General features: G+C 32.9%; 1 long non-coding RNA gene across 1 annotated transcript in view; it reads left to right on the top strand.

Annotated features, from left to right (window-relative positions):
• The first annotated feature begins 1,333 nt into the window (after positions 1–1,333).
• Positions 1,334–13,984, top strand: part of LOC131809037 (uncharacterized) — a 34,414-nt gene continuing 21,763 nt past the window's right edge. Inside the window, exons 1-2 of the long non-coding RNA XR_009345040.1 lie at positions 1,334–6,082; positions 13,255–13,455. This is a non-coding gene — a long non-coding RNA (uncharacterized LOC131809037). The remainder of the gene's footprint in view (positions 6,083–13,254; positions 13,456–13,984) is intronic.

Here is a 13,984-nt window from a genome sequence, read left to right on the forward strand (position 1 = left end):
TCTGTTTTATTATCTTCTGCAAACATCTTACTAATTAATCGTTCTAGCTATGTTGACAATTGTACCACTACAAAAGGTATACATATATGTATGTGTGTATGTATGTATGTTAAGCTTCAACTGTGCTTCTTACCCATTTTAACTTTTTTTTTTTTTCTGGTTAAATGGCACAATAACATATAGCTTAAAAATTAAAGTTTGCCAAAATTATATATAAGCTATTTTTCTTTTCTGAAGTTATTAAGAAAGATAACTTGGAACTTTAGCATGTGGGAAGAATCTTATCTTAAGAATATGATATTTTTATAGAATATAGTGAGTACATCTGTTTTGTGGATATGGTTCATAGAACATTTATTAAATACTGAAACACTACTTAATTACTATTATCTTCTTTAAAATTTAAAAATATAAACATTTGTATAGAAAAAAGAAAAAAAAATATGGCTATTGTATGAAGTCCCTAAATGACAAAATGACAACTTTTCAACATAAAGAAAGATCTATTACATCATTTATCTACTAATCTCATTTTCAATACTTTTTATAGGAATAAATTATGGTCCCATATCAAGTATCAATGTGTAATTTATTAAGTCAGTAGTGTGATCCAGGATCAAATTATTTATATGGCCCTATTTAAATATTAGTGATGGATTAATTACAAAAAATTGATTGATGACCCTAAAATGATAGTGTTTCCTAAACATTTCTCTAAGTATCATAATTATTTTTCTAAATTTGTCAGATTTTAAGTTGATAAATCATTTGTAGTAATCAGCTCTGGTAAACACACTGTGTTTGAGAAAACTAAAAAAATTACCTTCTTAGTGCATGAAGACCAGATTATTTTTTAGGCAACATCTTTCCTTCTGTCAGATGATAAGAAAGAACATTACCCCAAGACAGATAATCATAGAGCAGGTCTGTACTATAAAACTCCATTTAATAAAAACAAATTCAGAATATGTTAAAACTATATCTATTTACTATATAATTATGCATGTCATATTTTAAATTTTGTTTTATACAGCCATTTCCAAATTTAGCAATAAATCTATGTAAAATCTATAGAATTTTCAAAGAGAAAAATGTAATATGTTTTCAATATATGGGTTAAAAAAGGTGATAGCTACATTTACTTTTTTCTTGTATGTATAATCAGTATTTTAAAATGTAGACCTATCTCAGTTGTCATTTTTATTAGCATATATTTTTTATTAGTAACAACTAAACCCTTGACTAATATATGTTCCTCAATAAAAGTTCATAGTTATAAAAATATTCCACAAATTTTATTAGTTCAAAATATATTCAGACATATCCACTGAAATTGATCAGAAATGAAATCATATTATCTGAATTATTATTAAGGTCACATATAGTGATAAAGAATATTTTAAATTTCCATCTATAGCTATAGCTTGAAAAATGCTTCCTTTCGCAAAATTTCTCAAACTTTTCCATAAGTACCTTTCATCCAATTAAAGTAAATATATTTTTATTGGTTTGACAACATAAGCTAACCAACTCTAACAAGTGTCTCACCAAACTTTGTATTTTATTTAAACATTTATACAACATTTGCATTTTACTATCAATCATATGCTTGTCTATTTTAATATGAATTTTGTGTTACCCCTTCACTATAACCACTTGCTTATATATAACTTCAAGTCCCTTGCCTCTCTTTTATTCTTTGTTCTATGCTGTGGAATCCCAGTTCATTAAATCTAACTTTTGTTTTACTCCTGGCCTGCATCTGAAAAAGGCTGGAGAAGGAAGGAAGGAAGGAAGGAAGGAAGGAAGGAAGGACGGACGGACAGGCAAGGAAAGAAAAGGAAGAAAGGGAGGGAGGAAAGGAGGAAGAAAGACAAACTCATGACCATGCTGACTGATCTCATTTTAAATTTGTAATTCCTAATCTCAATTGGACTACTCCTGCAAGCCTCCAGTCATTCTTCCATTATCCTAGAGAATAATTTCACATCCTTTGCCGCAGACCTCTAGTATATCTCAGTATTAATGTTTGCAATTAAAACAGTGGCCCAGAGTCATAAGGTAAACATCCTACCTAGGGCTGGTTGATTTAATACTTGACCCCCATTGTGCCCAACACTGACCCAAATCCATATGGAAAACTGACGCTCCTTTTTCAAGACATTTTACTAGCATATGTCGGAATATTGTTGAACTAGCTATGCATATCTAGGATGAATGTGAGCTTAATGTACTTTTCAGAGTTGTGTAATGCATAGTTTTCATAACTACAGTAACAGCTTAAGCTACATTAATAGGATATGATCTTTTTTTTATGTAAGTCAAGATATAAAATAAAATAGAAGTATAGCTGTAAGAAAAAAAATTTATAAATTCTAAACAATTGAAGGAGAAAAACAATTCAAATATTTGTCTCATTGGACAGGGGAGGAAAGAAAGGGAAGAAAGGAAGAAGTAAGATTATTCTAAAGATTTTCTCTTGATTAAGGGCAGAGTGAAGAATTATATGAGTTGGTGGGAAAACTATGCAATTATAATTGACAGCACATTTACAAATTATAGTAGAATATTATGTTTGCAATTAAAACAGTAAGGAAAGCAAAAGCAATTACTAATAAAAGGAACAATTGTATGAACACTTCTCAAATAAACAAGGGAAGAAATGAAACTAATGGCAATTTGACTAAACCACAAAAAATGGGGAATTGCAAAAGCAGGAATCAACAATGTAAAATTAGTTTCAAAATACAGAGGTTATCAAGTTGGATTAAAAACTAAGATAAATATGGTTTTATAGTAGACACTTAAAAAACAAAGTGATAAATCAAGATTTAATGACAGATTACTATAAAAATAGTCCCACTTGTCTAAGCATGCTATCTCTGTACTTTTTGTTGTATAACTTTGCATCTCCTCCCACCAAGAAGTAGAGTCTCTTATCTCAGTCCTTGAATCTGAACTATTCTTGGGACTTGCTTTGGTTGATTGAAATGGAAAGAAGTGACAGTGTGCCAATCTTGCATATTTCTGAATATCTCTTGGAAGCCTGCCACCATCCTGAAAAATTTCAGACTAATGTGCTGGAGGGTGATAGACCACAAGGAAGGAAGCCCAGTTGTCCCATCTGAGGCCATTCTAGATGAAACTATAGCCAGCTAACTCCCAAACATTTGACAAAACCCATAATAGATGAACAGTTTTGAGTAGAGAAAACAGTGTGCAAAAGATATGAACCATCTATTCTGCCTCAGCTAACAGCAACTCAGTCAATACGGAGGAACTACCCAGTTGTCTCATTAAAAAGAATATGTAGATTATGATCTTAAGCTAATAAATTTTGGAGTGTTTTGCCACTGTTTCTGGGTGGTTTGTATCAATAGCTAATCATTACATACTGATAAATAAAGGAGATAATGCACAAATATTATATAAAAGAAACAGGATTGGTAATATTAATACTGAACAGATGAAAATTAAATTTGAAAATAGTAAATAGGATAAAGAGTAATTTGATGATCAAAGGCATAATTAAGAAGATATTGTAAGTAAAAATGCAGAAATTTCAAAGACCACTTTCTCTAATATTAAGCCAATAAAACTAGAAGTATGTTTTAATTGCCAAAAAACTTACCAACTTGATAAAAATTAATAAACAACTCCTGAGTAATGTTTAGGTCACAGAGCAAATAAAAATAAAAATCCTAAACCATCTATTAAGAAATAAAAAAGGGGGGCACCTGAGTGGTTCAGTGGGTTAAGCCTCTGCCTTCAGCTCAGGTCATGAACCCAGGGTGCTGGGATGGAGTCCCGCATCTGGCTCTCTGCTCAGCGGGGAGCCTGCTTCCTCCTCTCTGCCTGCCTCTCTGCCTCCTTGTGATCTCTCTCTGTCCAATAAATAAATAAATAAAAATCTTAAAAAAAAAAAAAAGAAAGAAAAAAGGATAATACTTTGCAACAAATCTAAGCCCTAAGCAAAAGCAGTATTTAGAAGATAAAAGGATAAGAAAGATAGTCTTAATTGCCACAATTATTAAAGAAGAACAAAAGTTCATGAAATCAGTATCCTTCTTGTTAAGGATTAGGGGAAAAAACTAAATAAATCAAAGGAAATCAGAAAGAATGAATTAATAAATGTTCAAATTAATGAATAAAAAATAAATTAAAATATCTGCATATGAGAATTTAATATTGACAAACTAATTCAATACACTACAGAAAGAATGACACCATTAGTAAATGCTGTTGTCACACAGACTTTCCATCTGGAAGAAAAAAATATATAGATCATTCTCTTATCCAATATAGAAACAATTCCACTGGAATTAAAGACAAAAAAAAATCTTAGAAAGCTATATATACAAACGTATGGTATGCTGCTTAGTTAAGACTGAATATATAAAATCTGTAAAACGTGGAAATAGGATGATACAAAGATTTTAAAACTTTATATAATGAAATATATAAAAACTTTAATAGAAATAAAATGGGTCTAGAAGAATATTTAATTCAGATCATAAATAAAGGAGTTAATATCTTTATGACACTAAATGATCAGAAATAAAGAAAAATAGTCCAAAAGAAAAAAAATGGGCAAAACTGCAAATAGATATTTCATATCTAAGTCCAAATGGTTAACAGAAATAAAACAAGATGTTCAAATTCACTAGTAGTCATGGAAATGAAAATTAAATTAACAATGAGAAATGATTTTACTCTCATTAGGCTGGCATAGAATTTGAAAAGAGCTTTAAAATTTATTGCTGGTAGGAATATAGGGAAAGGGATTGTCTTTTATATTGAGGGTAGAAAAATAAATTGTTTAGCCTTTTGAGGAATCAGTATTTCAACTTCCATAAAGTTAAAACTAGATATACCATTCACTCTAGCAATTTTACTTCTAGCAGTATATCCTAAAGGAATAAAAACCATGTAAGGATATGGATAGAAATATGTTTATTGAGACTTTGAATGTGAGGGCAAAAACTAGAAACCAAATAGATATTCATCAATTGCTGAATAAAATATGGCACATCATGAACTATTACAGAGCCATTTAAAAAGAATGGGTTAGAGCTATACAAGACAATTAAGACATATTTCTGTTAGGAAGTTTGGAAGAGAAAAAGAACAAATTTTGGAAGGAGTTAATAATATGATTATAACGGGTAAGTAAAACCTAATTTCAAAACCCATATTTATCTATTTGAACATATAGGCTTGTATACCACTATACAATTCTGAACAGTTTGCATTAAGGAATGTATGAAAAAGACAAAAGGGTAGGAGAAGGGATGAGGAAAAGCCCAGCATCCATTCAACTCCAGAACCCTTCATGCCTATCCCAAGTTAATGTAAATAGCACTCCTGGAATTGTATGTGGCAGTTATACAGTTGTATATGAAAGCTCTGATATCCACTGACAGAAGTTCTGTGTAGAGAAAAATTAATGAACCTTGTATATACATGCATTTGATAAGCAAAGTTGCCTAAGTTTTCCAACAGCCTGCCCTAGTGTATGGACTACATGTTTGTGTTCCCCCTAACTCCCAAATTCATATGGTGAAACCATTACCTACAATAGTATTTGGAGATGGGGACTTTTGAAGGTAATTATGATTAAATGAGGTAATAATGGTGAGGTTCTCTGGACGGGATTAGTGCCCTTATAAGGAGAGACATCAAAGAACTTGATCATTCTCTCTTCACCACGAGAGGACATAGCAGAGCAGACCATCTGCAAGCCAGGAAGAGAGCTCTCAACAAAACCCAACCAAGCTGATATCCTGATCCCAGATTTCCAACCTTTGAAACTGTGAGAAAAAAATAATTCTATTGTTTAATCCACCCAGTCTATGGTATTTTTGTTATGGTAGCTGAAGAACACTGATGCACATAGACTAGAGAAGGTTGAAGGTGGAAATGAACACACCACATTTTCTTTCCAATTCCTGCTTTAAGATATACTTAACATTAGTCATAATGCATTGTGGAAAAATACTTCAGAATTTTAACACTTCCATCAAAGAGCTCATAAAGAGTCCAGGAGGAGCAACACGAAGACAAAAATTAACTGTCATATAAGGTAATGAATAATGAACTTCTAATAATCTACTACAGAAGCAGAAAAGGAATATGATTTTGAATGAGGATTTAAAAAATACTTCAAAGAATGTATACGTTATGAATAGGATTGAAAAGATTAATGTATTTTTAAAAAGGTGAGAAATAAGACTTTGGAGAAAGGAGGGAATATATAAATAAATGTGTATATATTGACAGGATAAGACTCACTTTGGGAAAAGATGTATAGTAAATTGAACTAGTGTATGGGTATATAGATGAAAGTGGCCAAGAATGAAGTTGTAATACTCACTGTGAAGGGCCTTTTTCTTAGTGTGTGTTCTCCAGAAGCAGATCCAGGGACAAGGATTTTAATGCAAGTAGTTTACTTGGAAGGGGCATCTATGGGGATGGAGTGGGGAAGTGATTCAGAGAAGGGAATACAGTCAATGTATTTGCATTATAAAATTAGCTACCACACAGAGTAACTGGGTACTGAGCTTAATCTCACAGGATACTGTGGAAAATGTCATAAAACAGCTCAGAATTACCCCAACCAAAATGTGGGTAAGATTTTTAGGACTGTGTGCATTCACCAGCTCCCAAGTGGCATTATCTGAGTACTGTTCCCAGAGAGAGTTAATTCTCTACCTGTATCAACCTGCTGCTGCACCAGCAAAGTTGCCTTTTGTTATATTAGGGTAAGAAATTCTCACACACACAGAAGCCAGTATTAGCAGGCAGAGTACCTTGAAAGAGTTAAGGTGTGATGGATATGGCAAAGGACCAACAATACCTAATACAATTTAATGAATTCTATGCTAAAGAGTTGGGATGGATGGATATTGGTGGCATCCCCTTTGTTTAATATCTACAGACTTTTAAAGTCATTAGATGTGTGAACTCAGGGACATGGGGTACTCCCATGGATTTACTAATCCCAAGGATTAGTAAAGATGTATTATATGACTGTCTAAATGGTGAAAGCATTTAACTAAGTAGGGAGTTTGAGAGAAAAGACTGCTTAGGAGTGAAGGCATTAAGTACTGTTTGAGATGCATTTAGTGAGTTGGAAGTTCCTCTGGCATACTCTGATAAATATGTCCATTAGACAATGAAGGAGTTGGGGCAACTGGAGCTCAGAAAATAGGTAGGAGCTCCAGAAAGAAGAGATTTTTAAAGTCCTAGGGATGTATGAGTAAGCAAATGCCTATTTCCCCACCTGGATGTACCTTGGATCAAAGATCTTCATTCTGGTTCCCAAAAAATTAAAACTCATGTGATAGACAGAAAACAAGACCTGAAGTAAAAGGTCTGGATTTGAATCTAGACTGTCATCAACAAACTATAAGGAGGGTCGGGAGGACTGCAAAAGAAAAATGCTAAACTTTTTGATAATAAAAGCCAATGCAAGCAAGTTTTCTGAGGGAATATACACAACTGTGTCTGTGTCACATTTTGGTAAAATAAGTCATATGATTACATAAAGAAACAAATATATAAAGTAATGCTTTGGCAAATTTCTATGGGCAGGGAAAACAAATTGTGTCAAGTTTGATGTCATGACTTTGCCAAAATTGTTAAAATTTCCAGATGTACACTGAAGAAACTAATAAAATCCCAAAGTACTTTTAAATTGCAGCCCTCAAATTTAGCAAATGTAGGTGACATAATGCAACATTCTAACTTATGGTGTGGTGTACAGGTATTTTTGAGTGATATGGATTAGGTTTGTATGTTTTACTTCTCAAAAGGAAATTATTCCTAAGAAATGTAGAGACAGTTTGCAGAGATTTGACATAGATGGACGGCCCTGAACACTACAAATGAAAGAGTTCAGAGCTTTTAAATTGCACTATGTAAACGGAAGAGGCTGGTTAAATAACAGATCCATCCTTCTTCCTTTTTTCGAATAAATTGAATACAAATAAAATGCTGACTTAGTAAAAATGTTGAAAAGCATGTTTCCTGAAAGAACATGAAATTTAATTATTATGTAAAACATAAAGTGAAAATGTGACTATTAATGTTTTACATGGGTACCCAGGATGGTAATTTTGAGATAGTAATAAATATTCAGAAATTTAAATAATAGGTAGAAATGCTCTGAGGGTGACTTCTCATCAGGATGATTTGTCTATGTCTATTTGATATGTAATAAGATAGGAACAGAGTACAAACTCATTTACAAGAGGTTGCTTTACAACCATAGACAAAGAATTTACTGAGGAAATGTATGCATTAAAAATGTAAGTTCAAAGATCCTTTTTTATATTAACTGGCATTCATCTCCTCTAAGATCCAATCTGCTCAACAGACTTCAACCACATTCTTACATGGCAACAATAAAGGACTGCAATTAAAAACATTTAAAATTTGACTTTGCAAACTGTTTAAAGCTTTTCCAGAGGAAATAATGTGTAGCTTTTACAACAGTCCATTCTTCATTCTCTCCTAAATTAGCTGCATAATATATGAGCAAATTTCCATGCCTAGTTAGACCTCATTATTCAGTGAAGTCTCAGGGAGTTAGGATTTTTTTCATCATTTTTTTCCTTTGCCCTTTAAGCATCTTTCTAATTTAAACAGTCTCAATGAACACCGATATCATTGTATCCATCAATTGTATTTGTTTTTGATGAAATGGCAATGAAGCATGAATTCTTCACATTGACCTCTTATGTGTGTGTAGATTTTTAAGCATATTTATTTTTGCAAAAAGATGCATAGCTTGGCAATTGTAAACTTGCAAATAAAATATGTGAAGATTATGACTCTGAGAGGATTCAGTGTAGAATAAACAGCCAACGAGATAGAAAACAAAGGGGCTAGATAAAGTGAAGTCTTAAACTGACAATCTGTTACTTAAATATTTAAAGTTGTTTTTTTTTTCTTTCTCCCCCTGGGATTATTTTCTTGATTAGTATTAAATGTGTTTTAAGCATTGTTTGCAACTGTTGCTTCAATGCTGTTTGCAACCTCAATCTGTATCCATGTCCAATCATAATGTGATACTGTCAAATTCATAAATAGAAGCCTTTTCACTTGCTCATTTCTTTGTCCAGGATATCCAGATGCAAGACTGCCAATTAAGGATTCACATGGATCGTATCTGTTTGATCTAAATCTTAGTATCTGCCTGATTTTGTGTTTCTTAGTTGTTTGCAAGGTGATTTGTAACAGGTCAAGAGCCAAAATTAAAATAATGGTGTTTTAGGAAAAACAGGAGCTCTTTTAATTAGATCCAACTCAGATAATGAGATTTTTTTTTCTATCAGGAAAACACTATAAATAGCAATCTCTCTATTTGAAAGTGAGATCTACTAAACTGAAGAATCTAGCATAGCAAAATAACATAAAACTGGTCCAAAAAGGGTAAAACCAAATTCTTCTAAATATAAGTCTATGAATAACAATTAGTATTGTTGACAATGAGAAAAAAATCTGAGTTTAAGATTATAATTGGCTTAGAATAAAATCTAAGTTTTAGCATTTACCAATAAGTAGGATTTAATCTTTAGACTCCTTGGTCATATCATTAGAAAGATGGGAATATTACCTAACTTGCCATATTAATAAAGGAGCAAAGTAATTATATGTGAAAAGTAAGGGTTAGTGTATTTAATACTTTTCTCACACAAAAGGCTTCCTTGAGCATCCAAACTAATTAATCATCTTGTTATACTGATAAAATGGAAAAAGCAGTTAACTGAATAAACCCTTTGAGGGTACCATATCTTGTGAACATGTGACATTTGCTATTGAAAGGGTACCAATTTAGATTTTCAAATCGAATCCCTAAGATACATTTTGACTTAAAATATACTTACCACTGCAAACATATGACAATGGCTACTTTAATATCATTTACCAAAATGCTAGAATCTAGCTTTAAGATTAGTATGATGGGTCTCTAATTCCATCACTTTTAAAATCATGAAAAACTAGCAATGAGAAATAATGCAATAACATTGAAAAGAGGGTCAAAACATGCTATTTGTCTCTCCACCTTGCTAAATACCATCTAATCTCTCCCTCTGCTATCTAATTCAAGAAAGAAACTGCCCATGGCTAGTCATTTCATTTCTAACTGAGGGTTTGTTCACCTATATTTCTCCTCTGAATTTTCAGAAGCATTGTTCCTCAAATTACCTTTTCTTTTCTATCACTACATTATTAGCAAGCAATGGTTGCCTTAGCAACTATTTAATAGGTTGCAACTCTCAAAACCTATCTTTTCTGGAGAGAGTCTTCTGACAGGCTTCCTCATAGAACCAATAACTCTTCCTAATAAATATGTAAAAACATTATTTCTGATTAGAAAGCTAACCATGTAGCTTAAATATTTAAAATGTTTTACCACACATTCAAGAGTTAGTTATATAAATTTATGGAAAAACTAAGATACTGTTTCACAAAATAATAATTGATTATGATAAAATCTACCATTTACTAAGTATTGTATTATTCCATTGTTTTGTTTTTTCAATTACCTAAGAGGTATGATACAATACTATCTAAGTTTATCAGATGACAGACTAAAGCTCACAGGGGCTAGTTCAGTAGCATGGTGGTAAACATTTCACAATCAAAGTCCAGCTCTCTGAGGGAAAAAAAAAGAATACACACACAAACATACTCACACTGTACACACACACACACACACACACACACATAATTTCATTACAAATATTACTAAATTAAAGTATGTGAGCACATAATTCAAGAAATAATACTTTTATTTTACTATAATATATTTACGTTCATGTCATTTAATTTTTAATAATGGTTGTGTTTAATTGACTTGTAAAATTTCTGAAAATTAAACACTGAGCTCTTGCAATCTACTACAACTAGTCTTCAGTTTATCCCTAGGTTAGTTACATGGTCAAAGTCAGACTGCTACTAAGGACTGTACTAATTAGATGCAATAGCATTTTTTAAGGAAGAGATTCAAAGAAATATGGGTACAGGGCTGCCTCAAAAGTTCAAAGAAAGAATTCCTGTTAGAAGGCACTGTGTTCTCAAGACCAACCAGATAAGACTCTTGACTCCGGGGAAACAAACCAAGGGCTGTGGAAAGGGCAGTGGGTGGGGGGTGGGGTAACTGGGTGATGAGAATTAAAGAGGGTGCATGATATGATGAGCATTGAGTGTTATATTCAACTAATGAATTATTGAACATTATATCAAAAACTAATGATGTACTATATCTTGGCTAATTGAATTTAAAATTAAAAAAGTTTCATACTTAAAAAAAAAAAAAAAAAAGAAAGAAAAAAGAAAAAAGCCCTGCCCTCTCAAGTTTAACTCAGACATCTTTGGCATATTTCTCTTTGCTTTTTATTTCCCTGGTAATTTACTGCTCAGAACCCAGCACTCATTTCTTTATTGACATAAATATATCTTTAATGAGTTTGATTTCAATTCATTATCTATGACCCATTCCCACAGTGGCCTGAAAGTTTGCTCCTTTCAGCTGTGACCCTGTCAACCATCTCCCTGTGGACTAGACCTCTTCTTAGTTTGACGTGCTCCCTGGCTTTGTCTGTGCTGTTTTAACCACAGTTCCTTACCTCCATTGCCAGCATTTCGCAGATGCCATAGCAGAGAATGGGTGTCCTTTGAAAGATCACTGGCAAAAGGAAGTTAGAACATGGAACTCCTCAAACCGATAGGCTGGCAGCCCACTGAGGAAAAGCTTCCCCAGTCAGGGCTCTCTCCTGGCATAGTACATAAGAAGTAAACTATTTTTGACATTTCTTTATTCCCTTTTCATGACTCTCTTCTGTATATTCCCAGTTGAGCTGGCTCTCCCTTCTCATTTAATGTCCTCAGCGTGAACTACCCTTCCCTGTGACCAGGTCCTCAGCTCACATAAACACATTCCATGAAAACTTCTCCTCTGTCTACCATATCAATTAGTATTGATTGATTATTTATTTGCCCTCCACAGAATAATGCTTACCCCTGCATTATAATCAATAATAATCCCTCTCACATGAAGTTTATGCCATCACTTTCATGTGCTTGACACTAAAATATGTGCTAAGGATAAACATAACTAGAGAGTGCTTCTCTACCTGAGGAATCTTTTTGGAAATATAAAGACGGGATGTAATTGCAGTAGTGTAAATGCTGTGGTAGAGGAAATTGTTCTAAAAGGAGGATTAAATTTGGTTTGTTCTGATCCTTCCTCAAATCTCATAGCATATGGCCCCACCAAATCTGATTTTACTTATGAACAGTCTTAGCATCCACTAAAAGACAACAGAACCTTGCTTCTACCAACCCTCCCCCGCCCTTTTTCTTTAAGTAGGCTCCACACCCAGCATAGAGCTCAATGCAGGGCTTGAACTCACAGTCTTGAGATCAACCAGGCACCCCCATTTTTTTTAAAGTGATACTTTAGTCATTATATTTCTCTCATTAATGTGTCAGTGGTATTACTTCTGAGTGCTACAAGAAGAAATAGGATAAGATACCTTATCTGGATTGAAATATGCTGAAGGGGAATCACATTTCAGATTTAGCAAACATGTATGGAACAGTTACTATATGATAGGTATTAGGACAGCTATTTTCAAAATGACATTTAAACCTCCTACAACCACCTACACCTTTTTTGTAGGTGAAAGAACAAAATTATCTTATAAGTTAATCCTTTAGCTCCTAAAAGCTTGACCATGACAACTAGGGAAAACACACACACACACACAACCACAACCACACAACCACAAATATTGGTGCCCTATTTAGTTAAAAAAGGACAGAATATAATATCACTAATGCATTACTGTCTTGGCCAGATAAAGAAAGTCATAATATTCACTAATAAGACTGTCCTCAGGGAATGATTCCATTGTTGCTTCTTACGGATAGTATGTGCTTGTTGGTGGTAGTGTTGTTAGTATTGCTTTCTAAAAGTGATTATAAATGTTTTACTTCTATTTTTTTGTTGTTGTTGTTCATTTGTTTGTTTTGTTTTTATAGAAATAGAAGCACTGTGGGCATGGGTTGATGCAGGTGAGTCCAAGTAATTGCTTTGAAACTTGCATAGCATTCCAATTTAACTTTAAATGCTCATGAAATTCAGAGCAGGAGGATCTAGTGTGAGGCAACACTTGGGCTTTAGCCCTTTCTAGTTGTGTAATTGTTTGCTTTTCTTTGCTCTATGAATTCTTTATGACTCAGGATATCAAAAATGCACCAACAGTTGCAGTAAATAAAAGATCTTCCACCATGTGCAATCCACGGGGAGAACACCATTGGAGACCGAGGGAGCAGCCTGACCTTTCCCAGCACTTTCACTCTGTGTAGGAAGGAAGGATTTCATAGGAGTAGTTTCAGTATTAACACAAAACTCCTCATCTTGAAATATCTGGCCCTCTCAAGGTAAAACCTTTGATGTAATTATCAGTAATCCATCTATCTAAAATATTTGTTATTACTTTGTATTTGGCTAATATTTGTTATTATATAAGATACGAGCCTTAAAATCCAAATAATTGTGTTCTTTGACGTTGGTCCAGTTTATCACAAAAGACTGGTATACCCATAATTTCAACAAAGCTTTATCATCTGCTGTGCTCTTAAAAGCCCTAGATATATAGGACTTTACACTCATGAATATGTATTTCTATATAAAATACAAAGCCACTGTTTATGGAATATCTTCATATGCTCTTATATTATTCCCTGAATATTTTAATGAGTTTAAATTAATCTTAAAACCAATGAACTTACAAAACAAATTTTTATCATGTCACTGGGGTGTCAAAACAAATATCTATAGTTGCACTTACCCAGAATAGTCCTCGCAAGATTTAAATTTTTTTTTAATTGTATGTGGAGTTTTTTGGAAAATCATGAATTATAACTTATTTTTTATTTGTAACAAGAAATGAATATATAGATGTGCAAC

The sequence above is a fragment of the Mustela lutreola genome, chromosome 10, assembly GCF_030435805.1.
Source record: "Mustela lutreola isolate mMusLut2 chromosome 10, mMusLut2.pri, whole genome shotgun sequence".
Classification (NCBI taxonomy): Eukaryota; Metazoa; Chordata; class Mammalia; order Carnivora; family Mustelidae; genus Mustela; species Mustela lutreola.